This window comes from Tamandua tetradactyla, chromosome 9 (genome assembly GCF_023851605.1).
Source record: "Tamandua tetradactyla isolate mTamTet1 chromosome 9, mTamTet1.pri, whole genome shotgun sequence".
Classification (NCBI taxonomy): Eukaryota; Metazoa; Chordata; class Mammalia; order Pilosa; family Myrmecophagidae; genus Tamandua; species Tamandua tetradactyla.
The window spans coordinates 31,885,836-31,902,462 of record NC_135335.1 but is presented as its reverse complement, the minus strand read 5'-3'; positions in this window follow the sequence as shown (position 1 = coordinate 31,902,462).

The window sequence follows — 16,627 nt, the reverse complement described above, 5'->3', positions numbered from 1 at the left end:
CTCCAGTCAGCCCCATACGGAGATCAGATTTAGGCTTGAGTTTCTGGCTCTTCAGGGCTACAGGAGCAGCCTTCCAGTCACTCCATTCCCTGAATCACACAGTCATTCAAGGTTTCCATGCACTTAACAGCTTGAGTTCACTGGCTCAGGCCATTTAGACATGATGCCCACTCACATCCTTAGCACTCAAACGTCTACAGCTAATCCAGCCCTAAGTAAATGACATCTCTTGCCCAGATCCACCCCTTGAGAGTTTTGTTTGGTGTCCCAGGGATATCCCAGCCTGTTGGTCTGGCACTGTGGCTTGTGTTAGAGCAGCCCCAGCCTCAGCACTTACACAATCTGAGTACTCAGTCAAAACTCTCCAATGCTCTGGGAGCGTTTTTCTTTGCAGGAGTCAAAGTAGCATGGACAACTCGTGAGAAAGACTGCATGCATTTCCTGGTCCTTGACAACAAACTGGGGGTGCCTGCTTTGTCATAGTGGATGATCTTGGATCTGGTTGGTCAGTCTCACTTAAGTGCCTCACCTCAGTGTCCTGGAGACACCCTGATCTGGCTTAAGACACCCAACCTGCTTTAATGCAGCATCTACTTCAGCAGTCATGGGCAGCGTTCAGTCAATCCCTTAAACTACTCCTCTTGGGTGTTTATGTCGTAACCTCAGTAAACTAATTAAAAAAAGAAAAAAAACATGTTTTTCTCTGCAATTTGGCTTGGCCACAATACCCTTTAGAACAACAAATGCATTAGTCAGAAAATGGCACTTTCAATTGGCAAATTCTCACAGAATTTGATCATTTTATCCAGCACAATGGGAAATGGTTTGAGGCCCCCTACTCTAAGGCTTTCTGGACCCTTAGGTCCCAGCCTGCTCTGTTCCATTCTGTCACTTTGAGTCAAGTCCTCCTCCTCCACGAAAATCCTCCCTCCACAGAGACTAAGGATGAGGAATCTTCTAACCACCTCTCCTCCTTCAACCCCACTGACCAGCCACCTCCAGAACATGCTCCCTCTCCACAGCTTTTCCTAATTCCTTCCTCCTCAACCCTTCCCTCTCTGCACCTTCCCCTAAACCCAGCAAGCCCTCTCCTCCTTTAGCATCCACCTTTTAGCCCCCTTCCTGACACTCAATCTCCCCAGCCCTTTTCACCTCCTTTCACTCAATCTCATGGTCCGGCACCAGTAATAAAATCACTGAAGGGAATTTTTCCCAGTGAGAAGTAGCAGGACGGGAAGGCATAATAAAAGTTCATGTTCCCTTTTCTCTTTCAGATTTAAGCCAAATTGAGAAATGGCTTGGGTCCTTTTTAGCAGATCCAACTAAATATACAAAAGAGTTTAAGTACTTAACCCAGCCTTATGATTTGACTTACCAGGATGTTTACGTTATTGTAACTTCCACTACCACCCTACAGGAAAAAGAGCACATTTGGGCTATGGCTACAGTTCATGCTGTCAAGCTTTTTGCACATAACCCCAGCACTTTCCAGGGCATGCAGGGAACAAATCCAGTCCTCATGGAAGACCCAAATTGGGACTATCAAGACCTATTTCCAGATTTAAAAAAAAAAAAAAAAGCATTTTTCTCCTTTTTATTATAGAAGGAATGAGAAAGGCAGGTTTCAAAGCTGCTAATTATAAGATTTCAGAAATCACTCAGGATAAAGAAGAAAACCCAGCCTCCTTTCTAAATCATTTAACCAAGACTATTTTAAAATATACAAATAGTGACCCTTCCTCCAAAGAAGAACTTTTTCATCGTACCCATTTTATCACCCAGTCAGCCCCAGATATTTGAACAAAACAAAACAAACAAACAAACAAACAAAATAGAACAGGGTCCTCAAGCACCCCAGCAAGAGCTTATGAAGGTAGCTTTTAGAATATTTAATAATAGACAGGAAGAAATAAAACAGGCAGAAAATAAAAAGAGCATGAAAAAGAGGCAAACTAATAACAAAAAGAAGGGGAGAGGGAAGCAAAGGAGGCAGCTTGAGAAAGGGTCAGACAGAGAGAGCTGATGCTTATTATTTGTAACTTGCCAATGCCTTGAGATAACCCAGGGTAATCCATAACAATAAAAACCAAAGTTTTAGGGGCAGAAAAATGCCATCCCACCTGTGCTTTTGCTGCAGAAAAATGGGCCACTGGGCCAGTCACTGCACATGAGGCCCCCCTTCAGACCCTGTCCATGGTGCCACCAAACAGGCAACTGGAGAGCCAACTGTCCTATGGCCTCTACCCGCAGGTTTGGACAGCCCTCCCCTCCTAAACAGGTGTCACCAGCCCCAGAACTGGGTGACCTCCTCAGACTAGCAGCAAACAACTGATGAAACCCAGGCTCTGGCATAGCCCCGACCGTGACCATCATCATCATGGAACCCAGGTAAGCCCATTTCTTTTGTTTTAGACACAGGCGCCGCATACTCTGTCCTGCCTGAACATTCAGGGCAGCTCATTCCCTCCGCAATCTCAGTCATGGGTATGACAGGCCAGTGCTCAGCTCCCCTTAAGACATTAGCTCTAGCTTGCAGCATAGAAAACTTTCCTCTCATAGCTTTTTAGTAATTTATTAGGGTGAGATATTTTAACAAAACTTAAAGCTGTGGGGGGTCAGGAGCAATAAATCAGGCAATAAATCAGGCCCTAGCAAGAAGAAGGTATCCGGAGTCACAAGATCCAGGGCAGGAAGTTCCCAGGAGTTAAAAATTGAACAATAATCATTGTTAAGAAACAAAAAGAATGGGATGTATTGTGCAAGAGAAAATGGCATTTCTCTGCTTCTGTAGATAAAATTGCTTGCTTACAGCTGCAAACCAAGATGTGGCTCAGAAAGATAATGTCCTTTTTCCTGCTTCTGTGGATACTCTTGTGGTTTTTACCTTTATAAGCCCCCCTGAGAACTCCTCGGGACTGCTCTCTGATTCCTCTTTCTTGAGTTTCTGAGGCAGTCCCCGGCCGGCTAATAAAGACTCCTAACTGGCTTGCAAATTGCTTTGACTTGGGTGGTCTCTCTTCTGGTGCGCCCCACAACAAAAGCAACCCTCCAATTGACAGAAATAAAATATGCCAACCACATTCTAGAACACCCAGGGCAGGTCACACAATATACTGGAGCTTTTTCTAGTTTGTTGCCATCTCCATACTAGAAGCCTCTATTTTAAACATATCCTGAACAATGCAGCAATCATGGAATGCTTCCATCCAGGCTTTAGAAGAACAGGAACAACCTTTGAGTAGCTTAGCCAAAGCAGTCCTACAAAATAGAAGAGCCCTGGATGTCCTAACCACAACAGCAGGAGGACTATTAAATGAAACTTGCTGCTTTTACATCAATAATACAGGGAAAGTAGAACAAAATTTTAAAATACTAAAAGAAAATGTGGCCATGATAAGTAATAGCTTAGCAAAGGCAGATGCAAAGTCATCCTGGCTAGAAAACTTTCTCTCAAATTTATTTTCATTCTTTTCCACCCCTCTATGAGCTACTCATAGGGTCCTTAATTATTCTCCTGTTAATCTGCCTCTTAGCCTCCTGCCTCTTACGATGTTTAACTGGTTTTATTCGCAGGTCAGTAACAGCTGTGACCAACCAGCAAAATTCTGAAAACATACTCCTGTTACCAAGGCCTGCTCCTGTCACAGCAAAACATCACTATCAGCCTGTCCCAACCACGGATGCCCAAAAACCCAATTAACAATGCCTCTGCTCATCTCCAAGCAATCTTGTCTGCCCCAACTATGCCATTTGACAGCAGGAAGTAGCTAACGAAAGAATACAATATCCCAGCTCCCTCCAAAAATTGCTTAGAGCTGAGCTAAGGCATCCTCCCAAACCTAACCCCAGCTCCAGTCAATCTTATTAAAATAAAAAGGCAGGAATGTCAGGTCTCAGAAAATAAAACTTGACATACAAAATGGATTTTCTGTGTGTGGCATGGGGGCCCCTTCAGTTTCTCTCCCTCAGCAGCTCCTCTGACAACAGCTGTGTGCCAGCAAGATAGATAAGTATGAACATGCCAACACCCCACCTGCCAAAGGCCAGACCAGATAACCATGAGCATGAAGTCTTGATCTGCACCATTCTGATATCTCCCAGCGATGCCTGCAGTCTTTCTACATCCCCCAACTCGCTCCTTTTTTAAAAAAAAACTGGCCCCCAGAAGGAGGGTCAGTGCCTTCTCCTTCCTGTGCATTCGCTCTCAAACTCTGTCACTTTCTCAATAAACCTATGCTGCTTTGATTCACTGTCATGCTTGGATTCTTTAACAGCTCTGTGCCCAACACTCCCCTCGCCATTTTTGCTAATTAATCCTAAACGTTTTTATCACATCACCCTTCTTTATTTTCTTCATAGCACTTATCGTCACCTGACCTTATTTGTCTATGTACCTTTGCACTACAAATTCTGTAAGGAGGAGGGCTGGGATTGGCTTGCTGCCTGCTCTATTCCCAAAAAAAGGTAGTGGGGAGCTGGGTGTGTGGAATTTTAATGGTCCTTCTGGCCTTGACAGTCTGATTCTGGGAGGAGGCTTCAAGAAACGAGATTCACAAGAATCAGAGAAATGAAGAATCCCAACCTGTCTGTAGACAAATGCAGAGGCCCTGGGTGCCAGCAGGTGAGAAGTGGGCCTGGTCTGACATTCCATAGCCTCAGGCTCCTGGACCTCTGGGGCCTTCACCCTTTGCAAGAGTGCAACTAAAGTCACCCCTGAGGGCTTCTAGAGGCCTCTGCAGGGGCCACCAGCCCGCTGCTGGCACTCCCTGGCTCTGTCACCCCTGCCCAGTTTCAGGGAAAAAATGTGCTTTAAATCAAGAGGTTGGCTTCAGCCTAGGTCTGGGTCGAGGAGGACCCAGTTTGGGATTTCAAGTGTCAACAGAGGGGCGTTAGCCGTTAGTGTCAGCGTTTCCCAGCTTTAGAGGAGACAATGGACAATTCACCAAACTAGGTGGAGGTGAAGGCTGCCTTTAAGATGCAAATGTGTATTGTGAAGCCCTGAATGGGGATGCTGGTTGGGTGGGTGGGTGGGGCTCTGGCCTCTGGAGGTAAAGCTCTGAGGGGCTAGATAGGCCAGAGATCAGTGCATCAGAGAAGGTGTTGATGAAGCTGAGAGAATAGACATCTAGAGGCTGAGATAAAAACTGCAAGTCCTGGGGGGTCCAATTTGGAGAGCCCCAATCATCCCCCAGCAGACCACGCCATGGCGGGGGGGGGGGGGAGGGGGGCTTCCAGGAGACGCCTGGTCCCCAGGACTGCAGAGTGGAAAAGGGAAAGCCAAGCAGAACAGCGGGGAGCCTTGGCAAATCGGAGCCAGGTTTTAGACGGGGCAGTTTACTAGCTGCAGATGAACCTGTGCTCACAGCAAAACAGAAGCCCCCAAAAGTGTTTTGATATGATGCTTAGTGTGTGTGTTTTTTAAAGCATCATTATGCAAAAAAAAACAAAAACAGAACTTTGTCGGACTTGACACTTGCCGGAGTGAATGCTGTTTTTAATTTTGAATGCCAGGTCTCAGTGGGGGGCCTCTGGCCCCAAGGATGGTGGGGGCAGCCCTCAAGAGTGGACCATCCCCAAATGTCCCTGTAAGCACTGCCCCACCCACCATGAGCATGCTTTTTGCATCATACCTCAAGGCTGGGACCCCCAAAGCCCATTTCCAGATCCCCAGAGTACCCACAGATGCTGAGCAAGAATCCTCAACCTAGATGGAGGGCCTGCAAAGCTGAAAGAGCAGCGGAAGATTTGGAGATCTCAATCTGTCACCTAGGATATGATGACAGGATGGACTGAGCCACCTCCAGCTGTCAGCTCCCCGGCACCTTTGAAGGATTTAAGCAGCTTGCAGCAGGGAAGGAAGGGACATGGTCTGAGACCCAGTTCTGTTAGAAGTCACTGCCTTTCCCCAAATATTTTACAAAATAATAATTTATTTTAAAAGCTGATCAGGATTTTCTTTACTGAGGTATTCATGGCATAAACACCAAACAAAAAGCCCCCACCCCCACCCCTTAGTATCACCGACCAGCCATCACCACTGTCAGTGGGCGTATGTGGACATGGCAACATAGACACGTTTACATAAACTGTGCCCTTTTAGTTTCTCAAATGGGATGTCACACACTGTTCTGTGACTTGCTTGTTTCCACTTAACATACAGCTCTGGACATTCGAATTCAGATCTAATCATGTGGCCGTGCCCCAGTTGATTTAACCAGTCTTCTTTCGAAGGGCATGCTTTGCCATTACAATTGCAGTATCGTTGTCCACAAATGCAGAAATAACCGTAGGAGGGAGTCTTAAGAGAATTTCTCTAGCAAAGGGGATTTTCAAAACGTGGAGGACCCATCATTGCCAGAGAGCGCCTCAGACTGCTCCCCCAAGTTTCCTGGTCCTGGTGCCTCTTGCCATACTCCAAAGCTGGCCAAATGCCAGGACCAGGCTCTCGGGAGTCCTTTGCTTATTTCTTTCATTCTGAGCAAATCCACCCAGCTCTGCTTTCTCGTGTCTTCCCCTGGGCCGCCATTTTTCTCGCTGCCATCGCCACTACCCAACCCTTCCACATCTGGGTTCCCCCACTTCCTCAAAGTCCTCCTTCCCACATTTAACCAAACCTGCCACCTCCTTTCTCCATCACCACCATCATCATTTGGGGTTTTCCTTGTCCCTCCTGGACACGGCCAGGTCCCCAATGCCAGGCTTTCCCGAAGCCTCGAAAGCACGGCCCTCTTCACCGGCTGGCCCCTGCCTCCTTTGCCAGCTTCCTCTCCCATCCTTCATTCCCATCAGAAGTATCAGCTTCTAGCCAGCTCGCTGCCAGGCCGAGGGTCCTGGCCTGCCCAGCCCATCCCTCTATGTGTGTCACCACAGACTTGACTCAGACTTGGCCTCGAGGACGCCATCCCCCGACATGGGGGGGCCTGTCCTGGTCTCCTGCGAGAGCCCTATGCCCAGTGGCTTTGTAACTCCCTCATCACCAGTCTGTCTCCCTGCTATGTGCCTCTGTAAGGTCCCCAGCCTGAGAGTGGCATGGAGCCTGGCACTCAAAAAGGATTGAACGAAGGATGAGGGAATGAGAGGCTTAAACTAGAAAATGACATCTCGAGGCCCCTCACTTAGAAAAACTCTAGGCTAGACTTTAGTCCTGGATCGCAAAACTCTCCCCTCCCCTCGCCAAGCCCTCCCACTTGCAGGTGGGAACAGTGAAGAGAGAAGCTCAGAGGAGCTCAGTCACTAAGCAAAGGCTTACTAACGTTCAGCAGAGGCCCCTTGAGGAGAGGCGGGCCACGAGGGACCTGCTCTGAGCCCTCACTGTCCATCTGCCTGGGGACCGAAGCCTTCTCTGGGGATTTCCTTCTGCTTTGGAGATAAAAGTCTCCCTAGGTAAATGCTAAATCTAACCCCCGCTACCAAATTGTCAGTTTATGACCCCAGAGAAAGAATCTCGGCCCTGCTTGAGCTCCCTTAAGGAGATGTCAAGGAGGTTGAGGGGACTTGAGCATCCCCTTCCTGCAGCCTGGCCTCGCCTTGCTGGAATTATCCAAATCTTCCAGTCAAGCTTTTGGCAATCATGCAATATCAAGTTCATTTCCCCACCCTAGACCTGTGGTAGAACTTGAGGTCTTTTCTCCAGAAGCCAGGGCACAAGGCCTACGGAGCCACGTGAAGGCTGAGAGATCATTCTGGAAGGCGGGGGGGGGGGGGGGAGGCACTCCAGGCCACCAGGACACAACCTGCCAGGCAGAAAACAACTTTCCATTGTCTTCCCAGGCAGGCCTGATATGGCCTGTCTTGAACTGCAGGAGATATCTTGGCTTAGTTTATCTTCCTTTCTTACAAGCAGCCTCAGCTTGTGGAAACATTCTTCTTGGAGAAGAACCAAAAGCCATAAAGGGAGTTAATGGGGCTAGGCACTGACCCTTCGGCCTCCCTGGGCACGTTGACCCCTACCCCAGAGTGCCCCGGGTGTGCACTTCTAGAAGTGGCCCAGAGAGCAGGGTCAAGTAAGGGTGGGGTGGGGTGGGGGCAGTTACTGAGTGAGGCCCACTTGCCAAGAAGTGAATGGTCTCATGCAAGTGAGGGTGGGGATGAGGGTGGGGGTGGGGAATGTGGGCTTTTAGCTCCACACGAGCAAACAGGTTTATTAAGAGGGACTGGGTAATTTCCCCAAGGATACCTGGCCAGGAAAAGCATTTGCTGTTTGCCCCATTACAAGCAGCCTCGGCCCCTCCTCTCCCAGGTGCTTTATACCACTTATCACTTTCTGAGATTATCCTTTTTCTGACTGTCTCATGCGTGCGCGGGCGTGCGCACGCGCGCGCACACACACACACCCGCCTCCCGGAGCAAGGGCCTTGTCCAACCCACAGCCTAGCACTTGGTGGGCCCTCAATAAATATTTGTCAAATGAATGAATAAAAGAGACGGCATTCGAACTCAGGCCTCACTACAGAGAGTACGCCTCTGTCCTTATACCACGGACAGAAATCGAAACTCAAAAGTGATTGTGCAGGGGGTGGGGGGACTGCGGGATAAGCCGGCACAGGGGTCTCACAGGTGGTCCCAAACACTTGGAAAGCCCAAGACCCTGAGTAAGGCTCAAAGAACTGTTAACGCAGGCAGTTTTTGCTCACCCAGTCTCGGGGGTCCTGAAAGCCTGGACTAACCCAGCCACCCTCCTGTGTTTCCTCCTGAGATGAGGCAGACAGCTCAGTCCCTGCTGTGCTCCTTATGTGCCATTAGCTGTTGGTGTGTGTGTGTGTGTGTGTGTGTGTGTGTGTGTGTGTGTGTGTGTGTGTGTGTGTGTGTAGGGTTGGGGGCTGGGTGTGTGCATAAAGAATGGGACCCTCATAGTGGCATGTGGGAGAAGCCAAAGAGAAGTTGCCACTTCAGATGAAAGCCCCCAACCCTGGCTGCCAGCGCACAACATCTTTTTCTCTGCTCTCTTCTGCTTCTCCAGTCCCCCACCTCACCCTCTCCCTTCCCGCTCCCACATCATCCAGGCAGCCAGAGTGGCCTTTTATGAGGTGGATCAGAACTTGCTTCTCTCCTGCTCAAAACCGTCCAGTGGTTGCCATCCCCACCCCCGCCCCCCACGAGCTCCATGCCATCTGGCCCCTGCTGACCTCTTCGACTTTAGCCCCCTGTGCCACTGCTCCAGCCTCACTCTGGCCTCCTCCCCGTCAACCCCCTGGGTTTCTGCACCCCTGTCCCGCCTGCCTTGAGTCTCTTCCCGACTCCCCCTACCCCCCACTCTTTCTCCACTGGCTCCTTCTTGACCCGCCCTTTCCTCATCACATTTTCATCTACGTAAAATGATGTTCTATTGACTTGCTCAGCATCTGCCCTCTCTGTCAGACCCTGTTCATCTTGTTCAGTAGCGCATGACAAGTGGGTGCAAAGTTAGAATCCAGCTCCTGGTCCTGACTGCAGCTCACAATTACACCCGTGAGAACAAAACCCCAAAAAGCCCACTCTCATCCAGAGCCTGGTATCGATAAACGTTTTCCTGTAGCTCCTTTTTTAATCAGTTAATTTGTGAAAGAGTTGGGCGCTGGGGACTGTTTGGACAGCATGGAGGGCTGGGTGGTGGGGGGCAAGTCCTTAGGGACTGTCCCTTACGTGAAGAAGCCGAGATCCACAGAAGAGGCGGGGCCTGTGCTAGGGCTTTGGAATTAGACTCCAAGTCTTATTCCCAGTCCAGTGCTCTTTGCCACCACCTGGTCCTCTCATCTGTCCAGTTAGCAGGAAGTGGAGGGAGGGGGGAGCTGGGCAATCCCCGGGGGGGAGGGGAAAGGCGCCCTTGCCTAGGGGACAGATGGAGGCCAAGGAGGAGCCCCAGAACGGGCACTTGTGGTCATCCATACGCTTCCGGGGCCTGGGTGCAAAAGGCAATCATCACAGGCCGTCGGGGCCTGGAAGGAACCTGAGCTGTGGAGCTCCAGAAGAGCTTGAAGAGGGACTGAGAACTCTCCAGCAACTGCCTTCTGGGCCTCCCCAACCTGCACCAGCTGCCCTCCTGGATGACTGTGAAAGCCTCTAAGTGGGTCTTCCAGCTGCCAGATCTTCCCAGAGGCCAGGGGATTTCTCAAAACCTCCATCAGCCCCCAGCTTGGCTCTGCCCAAAACACTCCAGCAGTTTCCCATCACACTTAGAATAAAATCCAAATGTCTCCCCATGGCCTAGACAGAAGGCCCTGCAAGATGTGGGCTCAGGCTGAAGGTTTCCACCAAACCCCTTCACTGATTGACCTCATTACTATTCCTTGGACAACTAGCAGGTCCTACAGCTGTGCCTTTTGAGTTGCTACCCCTCTCATCTGATCTTCACAGGCCATTGGAGTTAATATCTGCTCAGAGAAGCCCTCCCTAAACACCCCATCTGAAGTAGGGTTACTACCCCTGCCCCCAAACTTTCCCTATCATTTTTCTGTTTCTTTCTAGCACCTAACACTATTTGGAGTTATATTTCTCTCCCACTAACCCCCTACCCAGAAGTTCAGCTTGTTTGTCTTATCACTGCCCCTCTGTACCTGGCACACAGTAGATGCTCAATAAATATTTGTTTGAATGAATGAACGAGGAAGGACAGTTAAGGAGAGCAGAGATTCAGCCCTGTTTTTTTCTCAAGGTGTTTAGCTAAGTATGGACATGGGGGTGAGGGGTGGGGTGGGGTGGGTGGGTGGTGAGCAAGGACACAGCAGCCTCTGCTCAGAGATCACCTTTTGCTGCCCTCCCACCCACTGAAACCCTAGATTGGACGTGAGACCTTCACCTTAGCTGAGGAATGAGCATTTTAAAAGGTGGAGCCCACCTAGGATTTGCCTTAAGTCTTATCTCCCCAACTAGATTGTAAACTCCGTGGTGCCAGGCCGAGGCCCACTCTGCACTGGCGCTGTGTTTTCTGCCCCCAGCCGGGCGCTGTAGAGTAGTGGGGAGGCGGGGGCGCAGACTAGGCAGGGCAAGTACTGTCTTAAAGGCAGCTTTGTCTCCGGGATGTAGGCAAGGAAACTTCCCTCCACCTGCCCACCGCCCCCCAGATGAAAAATGTCCCATGAGAACGTTGCATAATGCAGCTAAGTTATGACCAAGGCCTGACTCTGCAGTTGGGGGAGACGGAGAACTAGGGGACATAAAAAGATCCCTGTGTTACATCTGAAAGACGTTTAATGCTGGTTTGAGGAGATTCTGGGCGGGTGGAAAGATGACGCTATCCTCTATTTTTAGAGGGAAGGAGCAATAAGTTCCCCAGCTATTGCCATTTTTAGCTGCCTAAGGCTAATATCTCCAAAATGGGAATGAAAAATTCCCCTGAATGAGTTCTCTCTGCATTCGAAGGCTTTGCCCACGCCTCCCCTCAGTTTGGTGCTCTCGGTCATTTCTCGATTCTACAGAAGGCAGAAGGTACCCACCCGAGCCCGCAGCTTAGAAAGACACGCCGGCATGCGAGCCCCCTCTCCCTGCCGCAGTCCCACACTTTCCTCTCCCCCCCCCCCCCACCGGAACCGCGGTCCCAGTTGAGAGGCGTGAGCGTGAGGGTGTGCTGGACACGACTTGGCGCCCCAGAACTGAGGGCAAAAGGAAGTGTTTCCTTGACCCCCTGCTCCCACTCATACGTTGGGCGCCTCGGCCCTCGGGAGCAGCAGAGTCCACTCTTCTCCGGTGCTTAAGCCACGCTAGGACTCGCGGCGGCCTGGCAAGCTGAGCGATGGCGACAGGGCGTCCAAAAACGGGGAAAGACCCAGAGAGTCGACATCGCCGCCGACTACGCGTTAATCGGCAGCGCCAGAACGCGGGGCTCGGGTCAGCCGAGGGCGTGGCCGTTAGGCGGTGGGCGCGCGCCCAGGCCCCGCCCCGCAGCTGCCCGACCCGCCGTTAGCGCCCAGGCCCCACCCCGCAGCTGCGCTACCCGCGGTTAGCGCCCAGGCCTCGCTCCGCAGCTGCGCGACCCGCCGTTAGCGCTCCGCGCGCCCAGGCCCCGCCCCGCGCGCCCAGGCCCCGCCCCGCAGCTGCCCGACCCGCCGATAGCGCCCTGCGCTCCCAGGCCCCGCCCAGCGCGCTCTAGCCCGGTCTCGCCGCTGTTGCTTAACAGCCGGCCGAAGCCCGTCCCCTGATCCCGCCCCTCGTCTCTATGGAGACCGGAAAGCTTCCCAACTGGGCGGCCGAATTGGCTCGCAGCTGTGCGCCCTGCAGCAAAGCCCTGTAAATTCCTAGGACGTGCGTCTTTAATGGACTCCGTGGAGCAGTGTTTCCCAAACTTGTGTGATCGTAAAACTACTGGATATGTTTATTTAACGTATGCATTCCTAGGCTGCCTTCTCTAAAGAGTCAAAGTCAAATTTTTCCATGGAGGAGACTGGGAAACTATATTTTAACAAGGTGATTCTTAGGATCGGGCAGGTCTGAGAAAAGAAGTGAACTAAAGCCCAGAGAGTTTGGACAGTTGGCTATTGCTACAAGTAGCCCAGGACCCTCCCCCACCCCCGCCCCGCCCAAGGGATGGGCCTTGCAACTGGAGTTTTTTGCAGCAGGGTTTTCCTCCTCAGGCTTTGTTGATATTTTCCTGCTGGTGGGATTGAAGCCAGATCACCACAACACTTAGGCACCAATGGCACAAATACCCGGTAAACTCGCTTCCCTTGTCCCCCACGGGGTTGCAGGGAGGAGGCTCAGAGGAGATAGTTCTGCAAAGGGCCTTAACACCTTGAAGAATAGAATTCCCAGGGAAGGCATTCCTGCCTTGGGGACTGCCCCTTCCACAAATCAAGAGCCAGACAATTGAAGAAGCAAGCTCCCAAAGCTGGCCCCTCAGGGGTGGACCTCCACTTGGGATAAAAGAACATCCTAGCACCTGCCTTTGGTGACCTCCTGCCTCAGGCTATTGCACATGGAAGCCTGCCATGGAGACTGCACTGCTGTTCTCCCCAACAAGACTTCCTGCAGGATTACATGTCCAGAATCCTAATAGAAGAACTAGAGGATTAAAAAAAAAGAAAATTCAGGAAATTATTTTTCCTTCTAGATGACCAAGATGGCAGCGTGTTCTAGTTTGCTAGCTGCCGGAATGCAATATACCAAAAACGGAATGGCTTTTAAAAAGGGGGATTTAATGAGTTGCTAGTTTACAGTTCTAAGGCCGAGAAAATGTCCCAATTAAAACAAGTCTAAAGAAATGTCCAATCAAAGGCATCTAGGGAAAGATACCTTGGTTCAAGAAGGCCGATGAAGTTCAGGGTTTCTCTCTCAAGTGAGAAGTCACGTGGCGAACACAGTCAGGGCTTCTCTCTCTGCTGGAAGGGCACATGGCGAATACGGTGTCATCTGCTAGCTTTGTCTCCTGGCTTCCTGTTTCATGAAGCTCCCCGGGAGGCATTTTCCTTCTTCATCTCCAAAGGTTGCTGGCTGGTGGACTCTCTGCTTCGTGGTACTGCAGCATTCTCTGCTCTCTCTGAGTCTCCCTCTCCAAAATGTTTCCTCTTTTATAGGATTTCAGAAACTAATCAAGACCCACTCAAATGGGTGGAGAAACGTCATCCCCTAATCCAGTTTAACAACCATTCTTGACTAAATCACATCAACCAGGGAGATGATCTCATTACAGTTTCATATATACAGTATTGAATAAGGATTATTCTACCTTTAAGAAATGGGATTTATATCAAAACATGGCTTTTCTTAGGGGGCATATATCCTTTCAAACCAGCACACAGCGTAAAGTACAACAGTGAGCTGTTTCCCCAAAGAATCTTGAACAACTAGCAAAAACTGGCAGAGCTATCTTCCTCACAACTCTGGAAAGTAAATGATTGTAGTAACTGGGCAAGTGCTGAATCAGGAAAACTGTAAGCAAAGCTCAAGGTGCCTTTACTAGACCCTCCCTCCTCCCTATTCTGTAGAGTGTAGACCCAGCCTGTGCACCCACTGTGGGTCTCTGAACCTGTTCCAGAGTAACATCTATGTGCATACTGGGGTGCCTGTATGTCCATGCCCATCTATCAGGTGGCAGCCTGAAAGACTTAACTGGGAATCACATCTCAGGCTCATCACCCCAGAAAATGCCCTGCAGACGGAAACAACTTGAGGACAGCTAAAGCTGTATAAGAAACAATGAAGTCAAAGTAGTCTGACGTAGGGGGAACCTGCATTAAGTCTTAAGATAGAGCATCCAGGAGGGGGAGAAAGTTTACAGTCATAACTCAAGAGATATTGTGGGTACAGTACCAGACCATCATAGTAAACTGAATATCACAATAAAGTGAGTCACACGAATTTATTGGTTTCCTGCTGCATTAATATGAAAGCTATGTATACACTATACAGCAGTCTATTAAGTGTGCAATAGCCTTATTCTAAAAAAACATGTACATACCTTAATTTAAAAAATACTATATTGCTAAAAAATGCTAACCATCACCTGAGCCTTCAGCGAGTCATAACCTTTTTTGCTGGTGGAGAGTCTTGCCTAGATGTTGATGGCTGCTGACTGATGTGTGTGGTGGTGGTAGAAGGTTAGAGTGGCTATGGCAATTTATTAAATAAGAAAACAAAGTTTACCACTTTGATTGATTCTTCCTTTAACCAGATTTCTCTGTAGCATGTGATGCTGTTTGATAGCATTTTGCCCATAGGAACTTCTTTCAAAATTGGAATCAATCCTCTCAAACTCTGCCACTGATTCATCAATGAAGTTTATGTCATATTCTAAATCCTTTGTTTTCATTTCACAATGTACACAGCATCTTCACCAGTAGATTCCATCTCAAGAAACCACCATCTTTGTTCATCCATAAAAATTAACTCCTCATCCATTTAAGTTTTATCATGAGATTGCAACAATTCAGTCAAATCTTCAGGCTCCACTTCTAATTCCAAGTATCTTGCTTTTTCTGTCACATCTACAGTTAGTTACTCTATGGAAGATTTGACTCCCTCAAAGTCATCCATGAGAATTGGAATCAACTTCTTCCAAACTCCTGTTCATGTTGATATTTTGACCTCCTCTGATGAATCACAAATGTTCTTAATGGTTGTGGTAGTTAGATTCAGTTGTCAACTTGGCCAGGTGAAGGCATCTAGTTCTTTTGATGTGGACAAGAGCCAATGGTACATGAACCTCATCTATTGCTGATTACATATGCAGTCAGCTAGGAGGCGTGCCTGCTGCAATGAATGATGTTTGACTTAATTGGCTGGTGCTTAAATGAGAGAGCGCAATGTAGCACAGCCCAAGCACCTTAGCATAACTCATCTCAGTACTTGCAGCTCAGCCCAGGCCTTTGGAGATGCAGAAAGAAATCACCCCTTGGAAAGTTGTTGGAACCCAGAGGCCTGGAGAGAAGGCCAGCAGAGACCATCCTGTGCCTTCCCACATAAGAAAGAGCCTCAGTTGAAAGTTAGCTGCCTTTCCTCTGAAGAACTAATGAAACAAATTCCCTTTTATTAAAAGCCAATCTGTCTCTGGTGTGTTGCATTCTGGCAGCTAGCAAACTAGAACAATGGCATCTAGAATGGTGACTCCTTTCCAGAAGGCTTTCAATAGACTTTGCCCAGTTTCAGCAGAGGAATCTCTGTAACAGGTATAGCCTTGATTTTTGGGCTGAAGAACGGCTGTCATGTTAGCAGGCATGAAAACAACATTCATCTTTTTGCACATTTCCATCAGAGCACTTGGGTGACCAGGTGCATGGTCAATGCGCAATCATATTTTGAAAGGAATCTTTTTTTCTGAGTGGCAGGTCTCAACAGTGGGCTTAAAATATTCAATAAACTATCTTGTAAAGAAATGTGCTGTCATTCAGGCTTTGTTCCATTTGTAGAGGACAGGCAGAATAGATTTAGCATAATTATCAAAGACCCTAGAGTTTTTAGAATGGTAAATGAGCATTGGCTTCAACTTGTCACCAGCTGCATTAGCCTCTAACAAGAGAGATGGGAGACCAGCGGTTGCGGGAGCAGTCAGAATACACGCATTTATTGATTAAGTCCGCAGTCTTACATGGGTACAGATCGTGGCATCCTAAACACAATTGCAAGAAGATCACTGATCACAGATCACAATAACAGATATAATAATAATGAAAAAGTTTGAAATACTGCAAGAATTACCAAAATGTGACACAGAGACACAAAGAGAGCACCTCCTGTTGGAAAAATGGTACCAATAGACCTGATCTATGCAGGGTTGCCACAAACCTTCACTTTTTTAAAAAGCACAGTACTTGCGAAGCACAATAAAGCTAACTGCAATAAAACAAGGTATGCCTGTATTTCACAGAGAGTAAAAAAAGTATTCAGATACCTGTAAATAGGGGAAGTGCTAAAGTCACTAGGAAGCACAAACCCAAGACAAGACTCAGGCTCAGATAAGAATGAGAAGGTCCTGCACTTCATAGTCACCTTGTATTAAACTTGATAGGTGGGATAAACTGAAGGAGAACACCAGCCAACATAGAGTCAATTTGCAAAGACTGTAAAAAGTGTTTTGTGTTGGTTTATTTTTGATACCTCCTGGTATTTAAAGAAATATCTAGATTTTTAACTAGATTCAAACTTAAGAGACAGCTCGGGGGTGCATGAGTGGTTCAGTGGTAGAATGCTCACCTTCCATATGAGAGGCCCAGGTTCGAGT